Below are 23473 nucleotides of genomic sequence, written 5' to 3' on the forward strand. Positions count from 1 at the left end.
TCACGTTACATAACATAAATTAGTTATTGGAAGTTATCAATTGTATATACAACAGAAAGCTCAACACAGAACACAATAATCAAACTTGGTCAAATTACTACTCCTTAAATGGTCCTGTATTGTAACTTGGTATAATTGATAATTGGCCTCTTCCTCCTGGTTCCACTGAAACACTAATTTCCCAGCACTTTTGCTGTGTCCTAAGTTTCTTGTCCATGTTGCAGTTCTTTTAGAAATTTCTGCCAAGAATTTAGATGATTTCTCTGACTTCAAGCCATGATAAAGGAGATATACTGGGTAGCTAGTGTTGAAATCTGACTATCATGCAATACAGGGATACAAAATATGCAAATGATTTTAATAACAAAAGAGTGTTGTTATTGATGATCATCATTAGAAATTTCAGTAAAACATTTATAGCTAGTACATGTATTCAGGGACTGATCCATGGAGGAGGTCTAGGGGGTGAATTGCAGTTCAAACACTTTACCAGCACTTTGGCCGTGTCCTAAGTTTCTTGTATATGGTGCACTTCTTTCTGAAATTGCTGCCAAGAATGTGGATGATTCATCTTGCTTCAATCTATGAAAAATGCCATATTTCCTCTTTCCAAAATAGAATACTGTACATGATGACTATCCGATACAACTTGCACCAGAACCTTGTTTAGCCACCTATGAATTTTTTTTGGATTCAGTTGATTGACTACTTCCTCAAGGGAATGCACAGCATGTACTAAACAATATACTAAAGTTATAGGGTCTTTTGTAATATAATTAATAATCATAAATTAGTTATTGGAAGTTATCAATTGTATATACAACAGAAAGCTCAACACAGAACACAATAATCAAACTTGGTCAAATTACTACTCCTTAAATGGTCCTGTATTGTAACTTGGTATAATTGATAATTGGCCTCTTCCTCCTGGTTCCACTGAAACACTAATTTCCCAGCACTTTTGCTGTGTCCTAAGTTTCTTGTCCATGTTGCAGTTCTTTTAGAAATTTCTGCCAAGAATTTAGATGATTTCTCTGACTTCAAGCCATGATAAAGGAGATATACTGGGTAGCTAGTGTTGAAATCTGACTATCATGCAATACAGGGATACAAAATATGCAAATGATTTTAATAACAAAAGAGTGTTGTTATTGATGATCATCATTAGAAATTTCAGTAAAACATTTATAGCTAGTACATGTATTCAGGGACTGATCCATGGAGGAGGTCTAGGGGGTGAATTGCAGTTCAAACACTTTACCAGCACTTTGGCCGTGTCCTAAGTTTCTTGTATATGGTGCACTTCTTTCTGAAATTGCTGCCAAGAATGTGGATGATTCATCTTGCTTCAATCTATGAAAAATGCCATATTTCCTCTTTCCAAAATAGAATACTGTACATGATGACTATCCGATACAACTTGCACCAGAACCTTGTTTAGCCACCTATGAATTTTTTTTGGATTCAGTTGATTGACTACTTCCTCAAGGGAATGCACAGCATGTACTAAACAATATACTAAAGTTATAGGGTCTTTTGTAATATAATTAATAATCATAAATTTCTTGTCCATGTTGCAGCGGTTCTTTAATTAATTAATTATATTAATTATTATCAAATTTACCACAATGGAAGGCATACACAAAAGGCAAAGCCTGTACAAGGTGTCAGCCACAAAAAAGAACACTACAACTACAAAAATATATAACAAACAAATAATTACAAAACTGTACAACAATATAAAAACATCAATTAACACACACATAATGGTATAATGAATGCCGGAAGGATTTTGGATTTGGATCATTGAGGATGGTTAATGGTACAGAATTCCACAGAAAGACAGTGTTAACAAAGAACGAATAACGACGAGAGTTGTTTCAAATATTTCTGCCAACAATAGTAGTAACATGGTAGCTATGGTGTTGGTTCCCACAATTAACAGCTTTGTAGCATGTCAAAATTATCAACAGAAGCTACTGTAAATACTGCTGGAGATAGTTCATCCCACAAACTACTTGTTGGTTGTTTGGATGTCAGCATGTTGAGTAACAAACCTATCATGTGTGTGTCAGGTGAACTAGTGTAGCATAGTCTATTGAGAATTCATAACAGCTGTTGAGACCCTCCACAAATGTTGACAGCATCTACCACCACATCATGTATCTATCAGTTGTTTAGGATTTGTACAAAACTGTAACGTGTTCAGCAAATTGAATGTTCTCACTTTTTAAGGTGTTTATATCTCTTCCTCCCAATGTAGGGTGTTTTCCCTCACGTACCGTTGCAGTGATGGAATTGACAAAATCAAGGAGTAATGGATTAATGTTTTCAAGTTTACCATCAACATAAAATGATATTGGATCATTTCTCCTTGTAGTGGATTGTCTATCAATCTCTTCATGGATCAAATCATTTATAATGTGAGCTGTTGTATGTGATACTGAATATTTATCTGACTGATTGCCAGTAGGTTTAACATACATAACTGTGATGTCATCAGTGGGACTATTGGCACTTAAAGTCCATGAAAGGATTACTAATAGATCAACACCATATATGGTAAAGAATTGTGCCAAATTTCATGTGTACACATTTTTACAACATGTAGATGAGTAATCAGTTGATGTAATAATCATTTACCAGAGAACAGCAAACAGCTGTCATCAGTATCTACGGTTACCAGTGTAGACTTGATGCTACCAGTAAACTCTTTATCATATGATTGCAATAACACCCTACAGGCCCACGAAAACACAATGGCCTTTTTCCATCAGTCAGTTGTGTGCTACATATAGGACAGCTTCAAGGATAGCTTTGGTTAGTTTATCAGTGATATTATCATTGTACTTACTACTAACCCATCTTCTATTGAATGTTGTAGTGCTGTGTTGCTGCCATGTGGGGTGGTTAAAGATTCTATGATGGAACAATTGAGTCCTGTAGCAGGTCAAGCATATGTAGTCACTTGGTTTAAGTACAACATTTTGACCAGTAGTATTTGCCAAGTGTATAGACACTTTCATATCATCTGGACTGTGGACAAAAATGATTTAATTATAATGTATGCCTTATAATAACAAATGACCCACCTGTGTGTTCAGTGTGGAATAATTTTGTGGTTTGTGGTAAACTTGGGTTGGATTAATCTTTCATTTTCCACATTCTCACACTGAGGATTACTACATCTTTTTACAGGGAGAAGACTATTTGAAGAAGGTTCAAGATTACTCTCAGCTACTACTTTCCATGATGGAATGTGTTCCTGCTTTTGGCCATGTCACTTGACCTCCACTAAGTGTCTCCTACACACCAGTGTACTGTCATTGAGGGACTTCCCCTAGTGTTTCACAAAGTAAGTATGCCCCATATTATGTACATTCTTTTTAAACCAGTCGCATGTCCTCGGCCGGCCTTAGGCCAGCTGTGGGTGCCTGGTCTACTAAAATTGTTTTCGTAAAGGTAGTGGGCGTGTGTGTGTGTTGTCTGTACACATCCACTTGAGCAAAATCATTAAGTGAATAAAGATCAGCCTGTAGTTTGTGGTAGTCATCTACTGTTGTGATGGTAGTATAAAGCAAAACATCATCTGCGTATAACTTTATCTTACATCTGGTAAAAGCAGCTTTTACGTGAGAAGTAAAAGTGAAATTAAGTCTGTAATAAACTTCTACACAGGTTAACTTTGCTCTGAGGTGGTCTCTGGTCTAAAATACGGGTCTCCTCAGACTTTGTGAATTACCTTCCCTTCAGGTTTTCCAGGCGTTTAACAACTGAAAAACAACGGTGCGAGCCTCGTAGACTACCAGGAGTAGCCTATTCCTTTGAGTTGGGAAGTGGGCATATCCTCTATGTTTGCAAACAAATATGAAGGGCAGCTTTGCGGCTTTGCCGAGAGAATTTGTGGGATAAAAGCACGATAGTCAAACTACTGTATAAAACAGTTTAGAAGATACCTCTGTGTGTACTATGTTGGTAATAGCAGTTTGTTTAACAAGCACTTCCTTAGCAGTGCATAGCAATGTAATCGAAGAATTGCAAAAATTCATGAATTGCAAAATCTGAGAGTTACAATAAATTCATAATATTATGTATAGTGCACTACCAAAAACCTTCACAGAATGCAACTTCTATACATTGCCTAAAGGCATGTGCTTGAAGCGTCAACAACCAATTGTAACATCAACTCGTATTCCTTCTAAGAAAATTCAATGTTCCCATATACTAGCTTTCTTGACAACTTCATCAAGTCAATTGTAGACATTTTGACAAGACTCAACTGTAGTTATTCCTAAACAAATTACTAGATACGTGTAGTTTCATATGTTGAATCAACAGAGGATTTTTTGAGGCTGCTTCTTCAGCAATAACCAAGCAGTGATGCACTACCCTTGGTAGGTTCGAAAAGCAACACACGCCTCACAAGTACACAGGAAGCTAATCATCTTCCAATATTCGCACACTTTTGGAACTCATCCTAGATGAAATAAAGAAAGGGTGTGTTACTCAGTCATCACAAATTACGTTTTATCACCTCGGTTTAGTTGTGCGTTTTTTACCATATAGAGGGAAACTTTGGCAGGGATAACTTTCGCGAATTTGGTGATCCGCTACAAATTCACCAAAGTTTAACACTCCAATTACTCGTAGCACCTGAGATTAGCATCTCTATAGATATAGATTGAGCTTCAATTCGTCAAATGCAATGTAGTTTGTTATTCATCAAAGTTTCCCTCTATACGGTATTCACCCTGGGGGTTAATATTGACTGCCCTATAGCTATGCATATATGAACATTGATCAATTGGAGTACTACATGTAGTGCAATGGACTGCCAGAGTGACTGAGTAACTTGATTGAGTGACTGCTGTGTGATCTTTTCACTTAGAGTGCATGACTGCTCTATTAGAGTATACTTTAAGTGACTGCTTTATTAGAGTGTTTTGATCCTTTTTGGCGAATCAGGATCTGAACAATGCTCCCTAGAATTTGTATACTTTCCCAGTAGCTAAAGAGTATAATTTTTGAGAAACTTTCCAGAAATTTTTGAAAGTTTTGAGAAATTTTCAAGAAACTTATGTTATAAATCATGAAAGTTTTGAAACAAGAAACTTTAAAGAAATTTCCAGGAAATTTTCGAGAAATGTCCCGGAACTGGAGTTTTGCTTTCGCTGTGAATAACCACCCAGCACAGATTAGTAAACTGGCTACTCAGTCTATAGACAACATAAACATTTAACAATAACACTAAGCCATGCTTGTACCCCTGTATGGTTGTTGATTCCCCCGGGCCGCAACATAGTTATCATGCACGTTGCAAGAACAGTTTTACCTAACTGCAAACTTGTTACGTCTACCAAAACCTTGCATTCATCTTCCACTTCTTGGTGATATTCTCTCACTACTGCCACTAGTGTTACTTATAATGAATTTATATGTTCTGTTAAGGACTTTACTTCTTCTTTTTTTTACTCTTCTGTACGCCTGGCACAATGCTTTAGCATACTTCACAACCAACATTGTTGAATACTGAAACAATGTGGATTCTCCTTAGTCCTAAAGCCAACTGGGAAATTGCTTTTATCCGTCTTTCATTAGTCTGTACCATTAGATGTCTAATAAAACGTTTACTTTATATCCAGTACTGTTGTCCACTGGGTAGCTTCACCAGATTGGAGCATATATTTAGACACTTGACCAGCACTCAAAATGTTCTCACGTGATGCCCAGTGTTACATAGAGTTTATTACAGGTTTTTGCAATTGAATTCGGCGACTTTGCAATTGAATTCGTCCCGTTTGCAATTGAGTTCGTCGCTTTTGCAATTGAATTCGTCCCGTTTGCAATTGAATTCGTCCCGTTTGCAATTGAATTCGTCGCTTTTGCAATTGAATTCGTCCCGTTTGCAATTGAATTCGTCGCTTTTGCAATTGAATTCGTCGCTTTTGCAGTTAAATTCGTCCATAACAAGAATGGCAGCTGGAGCAAACATGAAAACATGATGTAGCAGCTGCTACAAGAACTTGTTCAAGTACAACAGTAGTAAACAACTCTTTATAAGGCAATAATTCTTCCTCTACAGCCTCTCCAACAACATTCCAAACTCTACTGCGCCATTCGCGATGGGTGTGGTCACTCGCGAGCAAGCTAATTAACTTGTCAGACAGCTATCAACTTCGCGTACTACCAGCTTCAATTACCTTCTAGTGTCTCAAATGTAACTCTCCAAGGCATAAATAGTTCATCTCTTAATGAACGGGTTGGTTTCTTGAAGCCGTTTTGTTTATGACGAATTGTAATGCAAACGCGACGAATTCTATTGCAAAACCGACTAATTCAACTGCAAAACCGACGAATTCAATTGCAAAACCGACGAATTCAATTGCAAACGGGACGAATTCAATTGCAATACCGACGAATTCAATTGCAATACCGACGAATTCAATTGCAAACGGGACGAATTCAATTGCAAAGGCGATGAATTCAATTGCAAAAACCTGTAAATTGGCAAAGGAATCTTGGCAAGTTCAAGTATATGCATTTTGATTATAGAAATTGTTGGAAGTATTACAAAGTGATAGCAAGTGTGTATTTTTAGTCTGTAGTAATTACGGGCGCACGCCCAGGAGAGCGCCAGGCTTGCTACAGAAATTTTGAGGTTTGACACATGTGGATACTAGTCAGTGTAAATTTGAATGTATAACTGAACTGCTAGTCCAGCCATGCCTATTAGCTACTCGGTGAATTTGAGATGGAGGGTAATCGGGATGATTTTGGGCAAAAAGAAGAGCATAAACGAAGCCAGACCCTACAGTATATGGGTTGTACTTGCCAAGTTATGAAGCATGTTGCCAGCCAGAGAAGTGATGAAGAGAGAGCAACATACATGGCTGAGATCTCCAAGTATGATCCAGCAATGATCATCTCGACTGATGAGACTGGTTGTGATAGGCGTCACAGTACAAGGAAATGTAGCTACAGCATTGGAGGATTAATGCCAAAACACTAAAGTTACTAAAGTTATAGGGTCTTTTGCAATGTAATTCATAATTCATGTGCTGTATAGAAAACCATCCCCAACATGTGTACAATGACTTAATCTTGGGGCTTTAGGTGGTCCGTAGCTATATACATGTCTTGGTGTACTATAGATCATCTAAAACATACAAGTACAGCTACACACGACAAGTTACTTCATTGAGAAGATTCATAACAAATTATCTTATGAAATTACTTTACATAATATAAATAATTTATTGCTATAAATAATTTATTGCAAGTTATCAATTGTATATACAACAGAAAGCTGAACACAACTTCATCCTGGTTCTGCTACAAACACTTTCCCACCACTTTCACTATGTCCTAAGTTTCTTGTCCATGTTGCAGTTCTTTCAGAAATTTCTGCCAAGAATTTAATTGAATACTCTCATTTCAAGCCTTGAAAAATGCTCTTTAGATTGTAATATACTTCATAACAATGACTATTCAATACTACTTGCTTGAAAACCTTGTCAAGTGAGTTGAGATTATTGTTATCAGCTGGTGTGTCTCCTATCAGAATAGTAAAGATTCCACACATTATAAACATCAGTTTCATTTTGTCACCTCTTCATAATGGTGGATCTATTCTAGTAATGTATCACATGACACAGTGAGCTCCTCTTGTATTTATAATAATTATGAGTCCCAGATCATCAGGTACTTCTTCCTGAAGGGAATAAACAGCTTGTACTAAGTTATAGGGTCTTTTGTAATACAATTCATCATCATAATGAACATTGCATCACAAGAAAGAACAACTCACACACAGGCACAGCTGAGGAGACATTGTCATGAGGGATCGGGTTATCCAAGGAGCAACTCTGTGAGTTGTCTGCACAGCATCTAGCAACGTTCTACTTCTGCCATGATGGTTACTACTGGCAGCCATAATGGCATGCAATGGCCTAAACTGCCTCTGATACAGTATTATTTACCTGTAGTAATGCAATAATATAAATAAACAAAAAACTAACCTTGTGTTCATAGTGGTCACTGAGTAGTACACATGTGGTGTTGGTGGTGAGTGACACTGTGGCTAGACCAAATACTCTTCGCACACTGCTAATCGATTAAGTGCCAGCTGGGGTGCATAAGAAACCAGAATTATGTGATTCATCACCATGTAAGTGGCTAGGAGACAGTAGAGAGGAGCTGTGGAGTTTCATACTGTTGTATAACAGATACAATGGAATGGTCAATTTGGTGAAAGTTTTAGTAAAGGTCTACTGATGATTTGTAGTACCTGACTGCCTGTAAGTTTCATTTTTCATTGTGTACATTTAAATATTCCCACACCTGTGGATGACTGGCCCTGGGCCCAGGTAGCCCAGGTTCTGGCTACTCCCCTGAACCATAGTGACAGGTCCAGATTTTAAGCTGGTAGTCCTAAATGTCTTAGTATAGTTACACTGTACACCATTTAGGGAAAGAGCCGTTATCATTATTATTTTTTTATTATTATTATTATTATATAGCACTTTACAGTTACCAGCACTGAAGGTCTACAGCAACATGTGCTGCAGCCTTAGGACGACCTAACCTAATTGCAAGGACTTAGACTTAATGGCTTATAGCTGAAAAGGTGTAACAGAAAAGGGGCCAAAGTAAGGAAAAAAAATCCCTCCAACCCCAGGATTCGAACTGCAGGTCACCCAATGTCTAGTCAGGGCATCTAGTTATAGCTTTGTACAGTGAAGCAGACAATAGCATGATAGCTCTTGTTGTCGCAAGTTTCTAGTTCATCTTCTTGATGTCCGTAAAGACATTTCTTCAAAGAATTCATTTACTTGTGACCTCATGTGGCAAAAAATTCATATTCTCTCTTATGACTATAGTAAACTTTGCATGGACTACTGTACATTACAGGTTAGTCCAAACTTTTGTGTAGCTGCTTTGAAATTCTTCTTTTTTTGAAATAGCTGGCCTATGAGAATAGTAAAGATTGCATACAACATAAGTAACAGTTTCATTATGCTATCTCATCTTAATGGTGGATGTGTTCTAGTGATATATCACATGACACAGTGAGCTCCTCTTGTGTTTATAATAATTATGAGTTCCTGATCATCAGGTACTTCTTCCTGAAGGGAATAAACAGCTTGTACTAAACTATAGGGTCTTTTGTAATATAATTTATAACATTACATACAGGAAAAAAGACATCAGACATATCAGTAATTGTATACTAAAACAAAAACACCTTTAAAATTATTCTATTGTAAAAAAACCTCGCAATATAACAAAACCTTTGGTATATTGTTATATAAGAGTAAGGAGTCCCTGTTATATTTTAGTAACACCGCATGAAATTTTGCTGAAAATGTCATATTCTTCTTCTCCTCCTCAACCTCCTCCTTTGCATACTGATTCCCTTTTTTAACTTGTATATCTTACACTGTGATTATTCCACAGCTTTGGTTTTGCTATCACAAGTTCTTTGGCTAGATAAGTTTCTTCAGTACAAATCTTGGAACTCCACCTCTCTTGTGAGAGCCACCATAAGCGATTTTCTCAAAGTTTGTTTCATTCACTCTTGTACTTCATGGGACAATCTTGGATATGTGATTAAACATATGGAGTAGTTTCGCTCAATTATGACCTGCCATTTTTCTGGGAAGTGGTGAGTTAATTTCCACACTTGTGCTCATAGGACAGTAACGTCGCCTACACTAATTGCTGATTTATTTTGCGATCTTTTAGAACCCTATCTTAAATTCAAGACAACTCTAACTACAGTAGTGTTTATTTACAGTTGCTAAACTCGGTGTAAATTTGGCCATAAACGTCAATGCTAGGTGAACATCAGTGTAGTAACCTCAATGAGCTTGTTATCACACGTGCTATTCTTGTAAGTGTTTGATGTTCAGTTGTTATGGGTCTGAAGTAGCTAACACAGCCCACAACACAGCTTTGTTTGTGCATTTCAAGGTAGGTTTTAGGTGTGCGTTCTATTAGAGTTAGTCGTTCGTGTAAATAATTAACTCACAGTAATTGCGCGCCCTACTTTCCTTGGCCACACGACTCACTACCGTGAGTCTTGATTAGGGATCATGGAGGCTTGGGCTTTCTGGCCAAAAATATTATCCTAAAGTCAGCCTGACAATGCCTTCATGGCACCTTGGCAGTGTTGGTTAGGTATAACCAATCCCAAGATGCAACACTAAATCTACAGGCTTGATTTTTCACTGTTTGATGTCACTTCAGCCCAACAGGTGCCTTTTGGCATTACTTTGGCATTACTGCAGTTCATACATACGTAAGCACACACTGTGTTGTACATACAATGCAGTTCTTTTTGCTGACAAAGACAATACAAGGTTTCCACACATAATAGCATGGTATGGCTTCCCTGTGGCTGACTCACACTTATCACCCATATTATCTGTAGTGACTGGATTGATTGTAGAGATGTTTCTCCTATTGTCAGGACCAGCCTTAAGGGTAGTCAGCCGCTAGCTAGGGCCCCGGGGCTAAGAGGCCCCCCAAAGCTCCAAAACTGGGGCCCCAGTTCTCAAAATGCAAATTCAGTATATAAATTACACAACTCGTACTTTTAAGAACACATACACTGTATACAACTTGTCGCTTGAGGAATGCATCTCCAATATCACGTGATAGCTAATCTATATAGTAATGAACAGTATTAATTTAAAGCAATAATTATACTGGAATGTATTCGTGGCTGCACACATGCAGTACATTAAGAATTCATCAAATGTCATTAGCTTTCCACTGCAATGGGTAAAGAGGCTAGAAATCATGTGATTGTGTTGATTTAAATCGTCAGGTCTCAAGTGGCGGTGAGGTTGTTCGTTTCCATTAATATCTATAATGTTATAAGTAGAGTCTGTTGGGTGGAGAGATCACGAGATCAGGCATCACCAGATGGGCTACTCTGTGTCACAGTATGGTTGTGGTTTGATTACTGGTAGTGGCAAGACTCTGCAAAGATTGAAGATGATCAATAGCGTATAATAATAAATTATGATTTTACACAATCACATTTAACGTAGTTAGAGATACAATACACTGTAGAAACAGCAATATATACATACACGTAGATGGCAGCTAGTATTACAACAGCTAATGCTAAGCTAGTGTAGTATATTCTTTACACAACAAGTATGTTGGACATAGCCCTATATGGGCTAATGATTTTTGTATAGGCATGCTGCATGGAAAGTGGCTAAGAACCACTTCATCTGGGGAGGCCACCCAGAATACTTTGCTTAGGCCCCAGAATCTCTAAGGCCGGCCCTGCCTATTGTTCTTCATTTATAATGCTGTGTGTCAGGTTGACTATTGGGGTACACATTCAAGTGCAAAATTAATTTGATGGCATACCTGGTGTCTGACTTTCCTGTAATGTGGTATTAGTGGGTTCATTAATTATAAAATAGTGACTAACAAGTTGAAAGAAAATTAGGAACATTGGGGATCAAAGTGAAATAACTAATAACAAGAGGTTGTCTATACTTGAAGATATACCTGTACTAATGGTCATTAATTTAGAGATTAAATGTCCACTATATATCGTCAGGTTTATCCACTATATATCTTTGATCCCTTAAAATGTCTGTGTTTCTTAATAATTGCAGTCACAATGTATGCCACAACTACCAAATATTGGGAATCGCCAGTTGTTATGAGACATGACCAACAGTGGAACAATGGTATACAGTATATATTTGTGTGTGTATACAACCGCCCCTACAAAGAGAAAGTGCAATACAAAGAAAAGGGTCATAAAAGTACAACATAGAGGTGTGTGCGTGTGTGTATAAATAATTAAGCTACAAATGACAACACTTAAATGGCTAAGCTCCATGAGGAACTGATTTATAGACTTCATTTTACAATGAGTTGTGATCCATGCACAATAGTACTAGACCAACTGTGGGACATGATAAATCAAAATGCCGAAGAGAAACTTGTAGAGCCAAAATCTTTTTCATAGCTTGATAGGGTGAGCATCACCAGCGTCAATGTTGTGACAAACAGCTGTTGTCCTACCCAGAACATCGCAAAGAATTCCTAAGCAGCTTAGTTACACTTGACTTCAACTTGTAACTTAATTGGAGAGAGTGACTGAGCTCTTAAGTATCATATCTCTCTCCACTGTGTTTGATAAGAATAAATGAAAAATAATGAGGTCTGGAGTATTTTGTTTACATTGTGAAGCCATTCAAATTGATGATACAATATTACTAAATTGATATAATAATAAAAGTACTGGATGAAGAAGCTTCAATCTCATAATATTACAGCTGTTATAGAATATGATATAACTAGATACACCGGACATGTTCAATGCTGCACAACAACTAGTGTTCATGTAACACAACATGGAGTGTTACCATCCTCATCATCCAAGTGCCACATACCAATTATCACAAATTGTCTACTCTGCTGTTGTGCAGCTGGAAACATGTCAACCTCACTTTTATCTTACCTTTTTAATTTTGATCTCACCATTTTATTGCACTTTTTTTATTGGTGTACTAGTTCTTAGGCAGGATTCAAGATTGCATATAGGATCCAAGATTGTATAGTATAAGTCACCTATTATCAAACAGTACATATTATCGAACTTTACACACTAGGCGAGCTACTCAACATACCAAAACCAGTAAACACTAACTAAAGACTTTTTGAGCTGTATGGACCACCAATACAACATTTACAACAGTTTTCTTCAGTGGTTTTTATTGGTAAAGGGCTCCAGAGGCTCTAGTGGATATGTGGTGGCACTAAGCAAGCAAAATTACAATTATTTTAACAAACGTTTGTAACTTCACCATAACAGCGTGAGAAGTTACAGAATGGTCTACTTTCAGTTTGGAACATTCAATAGAGAAGTATTTTTTCTCTCTGAATACCAAGTTTTAAGTAAATCAAACCAACAGGCCTCAAGTTATGAGCAGAACAGTACTCCTATAACAACCATGGTTTCAGTTTAACTTGAATAACTTATGAATGGTGTATTCAATCTCCGTAAAATTTCTGTTACAGATTGTTATTCAGTAGTTGGATATCCCATAGAAATCTCAAAGTGACAGGGTAACTCCCTAGTATGTTATTCATTGGAATGTGCAAATTGTTCAAAGTTAGTCATTGAGTGAAGTACGGCTGTTCACTATTACGTACCAGTGTTTGAGGAGTGGTAAATGATAGGCTCTACTGTTTCACACATAACTCACAATGTGTTGGTGTGATTTGCGTACAACTTGGTATCCAGAGAGACCAAAGGCTGCTCTGTTGAATAGTCCAAACCAGAAGTCTGTGTGTTGTTGTGGTAAGGAATTATTAGTGATTATTGAAATGTGTTCGATAAATGATGACTTGTGCTACCTGATCCAGGATTGCCTTTTAAATGATTAGAGACTTTCTATTAGGGATGCTACGACATTATGTCATATTTCATGGAGATTTGTGTCACGACATAAGTAATTCTTAGTTTTTCAACGCATTTTACTTATGAAATGATTTATGTTTACAAAATATCAACTTAAATATTGGTGGTATCTGTACAACTATGGCATTAACAACAACTTATTTGTATTTTTCTTCTACCATCTACTACATTACAATGAATGGCAAAGGTGTGCATCATTAAGAAATATTCATGTCATGACAAAGAAACATATCATGGAACTTTATGTCACCACTATCATGTCATCCCTACTTCCTGTATAGTAGATATATCTCTAGTTGAGGAATCACCACATGTAGTAAAGGTAAATGTAAAGTAGTAAAAATGGCAATAAATAACTACCTTATAGTAGTTAGTTATTATGATCACAATTATGATGTCTGATCTAAAAGTACGTCAATTCATAAATATTATATGTAGGAATATGTTCAAAGCCTATACAGGCCACTAATTATAATCATCCATGTACATTTGCTATTGTCCACAGGTATATCTACTGTATTCAACATTGACAGCAACTTCCGGATAAAGGTCAGCAGCCAGGTGCTAGCCACCTAAGAAGCAGCTAGCTACAACAGTAATATGCAATAACTATTTTGTTTATAGCTGGTGAATATTAATTACTTGTAAATGTATTATATATCTGATATGAATAAAATTAATACATGATGCATTAAGCATAACTGGCTCACTATGCGAATGTTTAAAACAACTGATTAGGGATCTGTAATACATATCAATGTGGCAATATCTTGATACAGAAAATATAAGTATCACGATACTGTACTTAGAAATATCGATATATGTGACCGGGCCTGCAAAAATAGGGCATGTGGGCACAAACTACACCCCATCACATAACATGTCATATCTCAGTATTGGGATAGAATAGTTTCATTCTGTAATTAACTTGTGTTGTAAAGCCAACTAAATCTTTAATAAGTGCTGAAAAGTTCATGGTTACAGAGTCATGGAATACAAAGTTATGATATGTTGAACTTTGAAAAAGTAGGCAATTTTTATGTGCCCACATGCCCTATTTTCGCAGGCCCGGTCACATATCAAGGTTTGCTAGTAGAACAGTGAGTGATTGCTCTATTACTGTAACAGTGATCTCTCAGATACTCAAACAGAAAGCCTCTCTATTACCTATGCTATTATGTGCAGTGTTGTGAGAAGCCATACAATAATGCATGTTTAAGTGCTGCTGTTATGGCTAAAATATTCTTACCCAGGTCTTCTGAAAACAGTAGTTGTTATACTTTAAGAATAAAGAACTACATCTCTAAGCAGTAAACAATCTGCTGTATATAACAGCCATCTTGACAACTCATGAAAATGCAGAGTAATCTGGACAAGCCTTTGTGGGGCATGCATTGAACTGTTTGTGGTATATAGCTAATTGTCTGGGTAGTGTATAGAGGCCACATTACCATAGGCATCTAGATAGAGATGTACTTTTTAACAGCATAAGGATGTGTGTTTTTTTTTCATACTAAAAATGAATCATCATAACACACTAGCTAATTGTCAAATCTATACATCTGTCATTTATTTACATTCTCTAAATACAGATATCTGTATACTAGGGCTGAAACGGATAGTAGTTTTTTCTATCCGGATATCCTGAACAAAATCTTTCCAGATATCCTACGGATAGTGACATCATCACTTGCTATAAAAGCATTGTATATTTTGTTGTGAACATGTTTGTTTTACTAATACTTTAGAATAAAACATAACACTTAAATGAAGATTAAGTAAGTTTGTAATAATGTTTAACTGAATCAAGGAAACATTAACATAAAATTGCTTCAAATTATTAGAAATTATCCTGATGGCATCAAATCACTATCTGGATAATACGGATATCTGTTTCAGCCCTACTGTATACACAATGAATGCAGAATTGGTGTTGGCTTTTTAATTAAGAATTATAGTACAGGTAAATTGGAATATATTGTTACAACTATTAGCTAGCTAGTACCAGTCATATCTACAACCATGACCACTTCATTATAGTATTAAGACTTAACAGTGCAAGTACTGAGGGTCTGTAGAACTCCTTGTCCTACAGCCTGTGTAAAGTTGTTATAGTATTGTGATACGGTATCATATCAAACAGTTTATTGATGGTGATACATGATACATAGAATTCACTATATCACAGAACACTACAACTGATACACTCCACTGACACACGTGTGTGTAGCTATATGTAGTTATACATATGTACCGATAGGCAGTACATAACTAAAGCTGTTTCTAATAGTTCAGTGTTATATGTGACCGGGCCTGCGAAAATAGGGCATGTGGGCACAAAGTACACCCCATCACTCTACCGGTCATATCTCAGTACTGGAATGGTATTCTTACATTCTGTAACTTGCATCATGCTGCCAATTAAATGCTTACTAAGAGCTGAAAATTGCAATGCCATAGCAGAATGGTACAAAAAGTTATGGGTGATTAACGTGTGAAAAAGTAGGCAAAATCATGTGCCTACATGCCCTATTATCGCAGGCCCAGCTCATTCTTTTAACCAAATTACTACTGTATGTTTTAAATTTACCAATACTAGTGATGGTGAGACACTTAGCATGCTGTCATAAAGCTTAGTATTTAAATTTCAATCAAACAAAACTTGGTCAACTAACCAATAAGTTGTTACAAGAAAAAGAATCACCTGGGATGCATGCATGATTGAGGCATGATAAGATTGAACTCAAGATTGATTTTGTGAAGTGCCTCCACTCCACCTACAAAATTGATACATACACAAGGGAGCAAAATTTTAATTCATACCGATAAAATTTCTCATAGACGGATATGCAATATTGCAATATTAGTCTATATCAGTAGGAAAAATAACTTAAAATCTCCACTTTGCAATTGTAAGTTGTATAAATGTATGACACCACCTACCCCAGGTGGGTGGGGAATTGACATTGTTACCCAAGTTGTGCCCAGGATGTGCAATAACGCCTCATGCACAATAACTTTGTTCCAAACAAACCACAACATACATACATTATATAGATTACCACAAACATATACTATAATATACAGCAACTATAACGATGCGTGTTACAATAATAATTGTGACCGATTGCAAGCCTGTGAAAATAGCTAGGCATGTGGGCACATAAAATTTGCCCACTTTTAAAAATTGTAATAATGTATAACTTGTTGTGTGATTAAGTTATGGCCTGTACTTTTTACCACTTATTCAAAATTTAGTTGGCTTTATAATGCTAGTTACAGAATGTAAATATGTGGTCCCTGTGGCAAGATATAACCTGTTATGTGATGGGTTGTAGTTTGTGCCTTGTTTGCTTTATCTGAATGGTCAGTCTGTGTGAAAATCTAGATCTCCAGAAACAACAGATACAAGCATCTTCTATTTGGCCTGCATGAAACCCTCAAATCAATGTCACTTCCACCTACCCAACCCGGGTCATAAAGTTGGTGTATTTAGATCAATTTTAAGACACACAATAACTACATGTATGTATGTACTACATTGAGTTTTGTGTATAATGTAATTCTCAGTTTAAATCTTATGATTGGTCCCCAGGAGCATGAAAGTGGTAGCTGTGCAACAACAGTTTTGTAGTACCAATATTCTTTTTCATAACTAGAGCAGTTAGGAAAGGAGTACAAGTGGAGTATTATATTATACCCATTCAGGGGCAGATCTAGGATTTCAGAAGGGGAGGTGCTAACATGGACATTTATATATGTGGCAAGAAACTTGATACAACTAGTGTGAGAAACACACTCAGTATGCAGAGCATGCTCTATCTAGGGGGTCTGGGGGCATGCCCCCACAGAAAAAATTTGCAAATTTGGCCTATTGAGATTGAATTTGGTAGAAATTTTGAGTGAAAAAGGATGTCACTTTGTTTATGCGATACCATTATTCCCCTACAGCTTGTCAATGTAACTAAAGTACATAACCATGTAGCTAAAATTCAACATTAGACTAACATCTTAAAGAACTAGTAGTGGAAACATATGGTATCAGCTGCACATGATCAAATTTTGTGTTTGGAAGTATAGCATAATTTATAGTCTCATGGCTCAAACTACATTAGCTGTCCAAACAGTAGAGAGGGTAAGTGTGAGTGGAGAGGGCAAGTAGACTGACTCACCAGTGTACTGCATGTGCACTCAGCTGTATAGAATTCTCCAGCTAGGGGTGTTCTAGATCTGGTGGCATATATACTCTCAGATCCCTTGGAAATTTTGGAAAATGGCTATCACAAGATTGAATCTAGAAACTATTTTTAACCAAGGTGGGTACAAGATGAAAGCGTTCAGTTGGAAGTGATTTTAATTTAAAAACAGAATTATACACTGTTTCTTGTTATTGAATTTAAGAAAATGTATAATAGTGGCTTGTCAAAGAGTGTATAGGTACGTAAGGCCAAGGAGAATATTTAGCACACAGGATTGGATCTACTTCATATATAGCCACTGTTCTGTGGTGCTATTTTAATCTAACTGTTAAAATGATGGATCCATCCATCACCATAATTTGTTTTACAACTAGTCTACAAATATAACTAGTTTTTGGTCACAACTAACCTCTTTTTAGCACACAATGATCATGAAAACATAAATGTTGCAGTATCATTTAAGCTTAAAGTTGAGCTTCAAGGGATTTGATAGTGCAAACTCCAGAAGCTGCTAGATTTAGACAAATGTAGCATAAGATTTGATCAAGTAAGGAAAACAAAAACGAACAGCTCTCAGATGTTGCAGCCTTGTGAACTTTTATCATGTAATGGTAAGAAATTCACTATTATTATTATACTATTGTTGTACTTGCAAGAGAAGCATTTCAACCCAAAAATCAAGTTTGTAGAGGAGCCTAAAAAAACTTAAACTATTTGACAGAAAAGGTTATTTTCAGAATAGATTTTCAATTAATGATGTTTATACAATTTATAGTACATTAAAGGTATAAATCTTTTACCAAAAGTGATTGGTATCTGGCAGGATGTTTGGTACAATGGTGAGGGTAGCAGTGCAAAGTCTAGAAGAATAAGTTTACTTTCAGCTTGCATTCTGGTAACTTCTTGAAAATTATAGTTTTAATGATGGATGTTCTATTAGAGTAGTTGACTGTTCTATTAGAGTATTTCGGATTTAGCAGCTTCTAAGGTAAGACTTATTCCAGAAATATAATTTTGAACCCCTCTTAGTATTTCTTGAATAAGATTAGCTATTCCCCTTGCTTTTTTCATTGCCCAAACACGCGTATAAAATGCAACTGCACCTGTACTACAACTTCTAGAAGCTTCCTAGCTTGCTCATTGCAAAATTTTGGAGTGGGGGGTGCTTCAGTCCCCCAAGCACCCCTCCTAAATCCGCCCTTGCCATTACATGCATAATCCCACACTTGAGTAGCCTATAGCCTGACCTTCTGGAGATGGAAGAACGCAGTCTTGTAATGCCACAACATTTGAATTATTGTACCACACCAATATTATTCTCATTATGAATTTTACAATGTAATGCTATCAGGGGATACAGGAAGAATGTGATTGATGTTAATTTTAGCTCAAATATTTGGCGTAGCCATTCTTCCATACAAGGGCATACAAAGTATTGCACTACAATAATAACCACACAGAAGCACAACACAAACAATATAGACCAGCCATTATGATCAGAACAACCAACATTGAGATATCTGACTCATGACTCATCTTTGACATTCCTGAAGTTTGAATAATTTGTGTTATAGCTCTATATGTAGTTCATTGTGAATCCTTTTTTTATAGAGTCTGTATTGAGCAGTGGCTGGCAGAGACTATACACCTGACTACTCCCACAATGTTGTTCATATATATCCACATCTTTCCTTGGGATAAAATCAGGTATAAAATACATACTTTGTAATCACATGTCAAACTTCCTTCATCTTGGATACTGAACATTACAGTAGTAAGCTTTTCACATTAAACCCTTGTGATCATTATTAAATATCTTTATAGCAAAACACTTTAAATTACTTGGCAGATGGCATGTAATTTTAACTTAATTAAATGTTTCATGTGTATATTGTGTTTTTGTTACTATATACATGTATACATGTAGTCATGTATACATGTGTACATGTATTGGTATATTCTTTTTATTTTATCTTGCACTCCAACAAGGGAGAATGGCTTTAGCCGATTGTTGTGAGGTTAAATTATAAATCAATCAATCAATCAATATGCATGACCTGATTTAAAAAAATCAGTCACATTTGAAATATATAGATATCCACACTTATATGTGTCACCACTAAAGCACTTATCCACCCAGTAAAATATTTCACATAATTTCTTGTAATTCAGGATAATGACTACTGATCTAATCACTGTGGAGTTGAGAAGATGTTTGTAATGAATAGTGAAAAATTAGCTATTATGTGTTCAAGTGCTACTATAGCATAGTAAAGTACTTTTAGTCTTAAACAAGCAACAAGTTTTATAATTGTAGGTGGTTATAATTATTACTTTTAGTAATAATTTCAATTTTTTGTAAACATTAAGTAATACTTTTAGTTTTACGTAGTATAAGTTTCAATGTAAAAATTGGGGGCACTTTCATAGTTTTATATACTTTCAAAATATCATTAAAACTTCAGTTTTAGATAACTAAAACTAAAAGCCCCAACTATAACTATTTAGTTAACTAAAACAACACTATTGCTCACACATTGTATCCATATGCATGGCTTTATGACTCACGCATGGTGTATTATAGCAATCCATATCTTTGCTGCATTTCATCATCCACTTCACAAAACCTAGCTTACATCTCATACACTTGACACTTCCCACAACTGTAAGATTATTTACCTCATGCTAAGGTACTTGGCAATTACCCTTACTGATAAACTGTTTCAATTTAATTACACTAAGTTTATTTTATAATAGAGTTATTAGATGGATTGATAAGTACAGGACACCTGTATGCTTGTTTGTATAATGTTGGACTATAACTGCAGTACATAGATAATACCTAAGTGTTACAATGTGTTGTGTGTATAGTGTAGACTATAATTGAATTTATATACTTAGCTGTAAATTATTGCCAGAGTAAAATTTTAAGTCCTATATCACATCTTCGGCTTGCTCGCTTCTCATCAGTTTCCAGATTGCTGAAGTAGTTTAATTTCCTAATGTCCTTAGTGTATGCTGAAACATCTAGTAAATGTAATGTATCATTATACTGAAGAGCTTTCATAATCAATCTTAAGCATTCCTCAGTAAGTGGGTTGCCCCAAATATACAGGACTGTTAGAGTAGCATTGATAGATAATTCTTCACAAATCACACTACAGACATCATCAGAGATATTGTTTATCACCAACCCAAAGATGAGTCAATTTGCTGTTGTCCCGCAGTGAAGTATACAGTTGCACAGCCCATCTAGTGGAAGAGTAGCTGTTATAAAATATATTTAGCTTTTCATCACACTTAAAGTATTTTAGTAAAAAATTGGGGTGTTTCCCCAACATGTTAATTTACTGTTGCTAATAGCCAACTCTTTCACCTTCCAAGTGATGGTGATATCACTGAGGAAACTGTCTGAGGATGAAGAAAGATCGTTGGAATTCAACAACAAGACTTCTATTGTTATGTTACACTTTTGGACATAACGGTGTAGTAATCAGAGTCTGTAATCTTGAGTAATGACATTAATAGAGAATTATTAATATTTGTGGAGCTGCTTTATGCTAGGACAATTTAACTCTTGCATATAGTCATTCCAACAAGGGATTACACCTGGTGTGGATGTCCAACAGGTAACCTTATACATTGTATAAACTCCAGTGTTAATATGTTTAGTAGTGTGTGGACGACAAACAAGATGGGCATATTCCAACATGTAACATGGGCAATACATTAATTTGTATGTAATAGATTTAAAAGTAGAAGAGTTGTAGAGACAGTGATGAAGGGACCCTTAGGCCTATGTCCAGCATAATAACAAGCATAATAGGCTGGAGTGCTATGCCAGTACAATGCTAGCATGTTAGGTGGATATTTCAAACTAGGGAACTTAATCACATTAAAATAGACCAATACTCCCTAATAGAGTCATCAGTGGAAACTGCAAACTGCAATAGAGCAATCAAATGTATTGTACACTGGTGTAATTTTAAAAAAAAATTAAAACATGGGAATATATAGATCACTGAAAAAAGAAAAGAAACAAGAGTCAAACAAGCCAGCACCAGGGGCATATATAGCCAGGATTTTTTAAGGGGGGTTCCAACAGAGGTATTGAGTTAGCAGAAATAGGGGTCTGAGGGCACAGCCCCCAACCGCTAAGAGACTTTCAATGTTTTAATGCATCAAAACTCAGCAAATTACTATATTTTATGCAAAAGTACATTAATTATAAAGCATATTATAAGTGCCCCTGGGATGAAGTTAGTACTAGATAAAGCTACCTAGTGGAAACAGACAGCATAAGACATAGAGACACATATAGTAATCTGTAAGTGATGGTTATCTCACTGGTATAGGAACCATGAATCCACTGATACAAATGTCATGACTTACAATCAAAACATTATAACTATACAAATATGCATAGCATGAATCATTTTGCATAACACAAGTGATAAATTACTGGGGTTCTATATCTTTAAACACTGCACACCAAAGCTACAGCAGTATAAGGTTATGCTCAGTGTTGCATTTAATGTTAGAATATCTGAAAAGCTTCACTAATGAAGTTCCTTAACATATGGACATGGATATTTACATGCATGTTCTATTAGAGTATTCCTGACTGCTCTATTACAATATATACCCGACTGCTTTATTAGAGTATATCGATCTGTTTAACAAGTTTTAAGAGGGCTGATGTTACCTCTGTAAATCCTTCTCTGAGAGATGAATATAAGCTGTATAAATTGTTGTGCTGTGCCATTACAACATTTTGTCCTGCCACACTAAATGGTGTTTTATTTATTAATGCTTTATAGTACACACACACAAGCATGAGCTCAGGTACACACATAGATACAAGATTGACAATACATATGGTGTACTAAAGGTCTGTAGGCTTGTGCCTACAGCCAAAAGTAGTAATTATAAGATGATAAAAAAGATCACATGATAAATTGTCTAAAGCAGTGTGTAGTTAATCGAGAAATGATCGGTAACACACCGGCTACAGGGACAGAGTTGAGGGGGTCATAGTTATGAATAAAATGATTCCAGAAGTGGGACTTGACTCTGTTCTTGATAGTGTCAATACACAGATTAATGCCAATTAATGGAAGCGCATTCCATAAGCGACAGAAACCTTACAAGAGTCCTACTTGCAGAAGTCTAAATTTTATAGGGGGGTTCTCGAATCCCTTGGAACCCCTCATCCCTTGGAACCCATCACAGTGGACTCATGCAAATAAACATTCTCAGTGCTTATCTGCCCCTGATTTATGGAGAAACCAACTGTTTTTTCATTGGCATATCCATTGAGTCCAAATAGAGATCTCTGTGTGTTTAACATGCTGGCTTGTTTGACTCTTGTTTCTTTACTTTTTTCAGTGATTTCTATTCCCATGTTTTATTTTTAACAATTATTTTTACACTAGTTTGCTATAATCAATTATGGATAGCTATAATGTGATAGTAAGAGGTGTTGGTGGTGCTTTATATTACTACACATGTATATCAAGTCAGCCATCATGTACATTAGATGTTAAATAGTTATCGAATACTATCAGTGTTAACAAACACCAATGTATAGTGTCTATTGAATGCACTTTGTACTATACAGCTTAGATATATCCAACTATAGGCAATGTATAGCATGCTGTGGTTAGCAGTAGTATGGGTGATCACAATAAACCAATACCCAGTGGTACACAACAACATTGAATAAACTTAATAAATTGTGGTTGAAATATGCGTAACGTCAATTATGCTTTGAAAATTACCTATTATGCTATTGAGCAGTGCTCAAAAATCCAGC

At 36.0% G+C, this 23473-nt stretch overlaps 1 protein-coding gene and 1 long non-coding RNA gene across 2 annotated transcripts in view; both read left to right on the forward strand.

Annotated features, from left to right (window-relative positions):
* Window positions 1-23473, forward strand: part of LOC136247654 (serine/arginine repetitive matrix protein 1-like) — a 50865-nt gene that overhangs the window by 6893 nt on the left and 20499 nt on the right. The window lies entirely within an intron of this gene.
* LOC136247670 (uncharacterized) lies at window positions 2905-14159 on the forward strand. The gene is made up of 3 exons (XR_010697691.1): window positions 2905-2949; window positions 3199-3355; window positions 13965-14159. It is a non-coding gene; the product is annotated as an uncharacterized lncRNA (long non-coding RNA).

The sequence above is a fragment of the Dysidea avara genome, chromosome 2 (genome assembly GCF_963678975.1).
Source record: "Dysidea avara chromosome 2, odDysAvar1.4, whole genome shotgun sequence".
Taxonomy (NCBI): domain Eukaryota; kingdom Metazoa; phylum Porifera; class Demospongiae; order Dictyoceratida; family Dysideidae; genus Dysidea; species Dysidea avara.